The following is a 1,859-nucleotide window of genomic DNA, read 5'->3' on the forward strand; positions in this document are numbered from 1 at the left end:
AGACCAAAGAAGAAAGGCTTAGTTTAAAAGTCAGAGAGAAGTAATTAGAATGGTGTACTGTTAAAAGTAAGACACAAGCATTCTATTATATCTCCATCCTGAAATGGATTGTAGCCCACCTTCAGATGTATAACATTCCTTAGTAACACACATGTAACCAGGAAAAGTAGCTGACAGCAGAAAATATGGTAATAAAAATAAGCGTACTCTCCCAAGTTAAGATGTTATAAAATAATTTATGAGAGAGTAAGAGGTATATCGAAAAAGCAAGAGAGTTCCAGAAAAACATCTATTTCTGCTTTATTGACTATGCCAAAGCCTTTGACTGTGTGGATCACAATAAACTGTGGAAAATTCTGAAAGAGATGGGAATACCAGACCACCTGACCTGCCTCTTGAGAAATCTGTATGCAGGTCAGGAAGCAACAGTTAGAACTGGACATGGAACAACAGACTGGTTCCAAATAGGAAAAGGAGTACGTCAAGGCTATATATTGTCACCCTGTTTATTTAACTTCTATGCAGAGTACACCATGAGAAACGCTGGACTGGAAGAAGCACAAGCTGGAATCAAGATTGCTGGGAGAAATATCAATAACCTCAGATATGCAGATGAGACCACCCTTATGGCAGAAAGTGAAGAGGAACTAAACAGCCTCTTGATGAAAGTGCAAGAGGAGAGTGAAAAAGTTGGCTTAAAGCTCAGCATTCAGAAAATGAAGATCATGGCATCTTCACTTCATGGGAAAGAGATGGGGAAACAGTGGAAACAGTGTCAGAGTTTATTTTTGGGGGCTCCCAAATCACTGCAGATGGTGACTGCAGCCATGAAATTAAAAGACGCTTACTCCTTGGAAGGAAAGTTATGACCAATCTAGACAGCATATTCAAAAGGAGAGATATTACTTTGCCAACAAAGGTCCATCTAGTCAAAGCTATGGTTTTTCCAGTAGTCATGTATGGATGTGAGAATTGGACTGTGAAGAAAGCTGAGAGCTGAAGAATTGATGCTTTTGAACTGTGGTATTGGAGAAGACTGTTGAGAGTCCCTTGGACTGCAAGGAGATCCAACCAGTCCATCCTAAAGGAGATCGGTCCTGGGTGTTCTTTGGAAGGACTGATGCTAAAGCTGAAACTCCAGTACTTTGGCTACCTCATGTGAAGAGTTGACTCATTGGAAATACTCTGATGCTGGGAGGGATTAGGGGCAGGAGGAGAAGGGGATGACAGAGGATGAGATGGCTGGATTGCATCTCCGACTCGCTGGATCTGAGTTTGAATGAAGTCTGGGAGTTGGTGATGGACAAGGAGGCCTGGCGTGCTGCGATTCATGGGGTCACAAAGAGTTGGACACGACTTAGTGACTGATCTGAACTAAACTGAAGAGGTGTATAAATTAAATAATACATTTTCTACCAAAATAATGAGTGCAAAAAGCTCATTTAATTTTTAATTTTTTCTGATAATTTTAAAAGTTAGAATTACCTCTTTTGAAAATAGAGATAGGAAACTACATCTTCAGATATTAGATAACTTACCTAAATTTAACCAGACAATCCATGATCAAGGTAGAAACATATTTTGATTTCCATATACACAAATGGATATATTCCAGGCACATAAGTCACATTTTCTACATTGTTGAGAGATTTCATATTCTGAAATACAAAAAGAATACAACTCCAAATCATAGTATAGAACACAATAAAAAATAAAAATAAATCATGCAAAGTTGGTATTATTTAGCCCATTTTGAAGACCAGATTGTTTCAAATTTAAATAAACATAAAGTGTTTAGATATTTTGACAGTGATCTGTGCTTTCTCTGAGTGTTTTTTTAATATTCATTTTTTCAATAT

The sequence above is a fragment of the Capra hircus genome, chromosome 4, assembly GCF_001704415.2.
Source record: "Capra hircus breed San Clemente chromosome 4, ASM170441v1, whole genome shotgun sequence".
Classification (NCBI taxonomy): Eukaryota; Metazoa; Chordata; class Mammalia; order Artiodactyla; family Bovidae; genus Capra; species Capra hircus.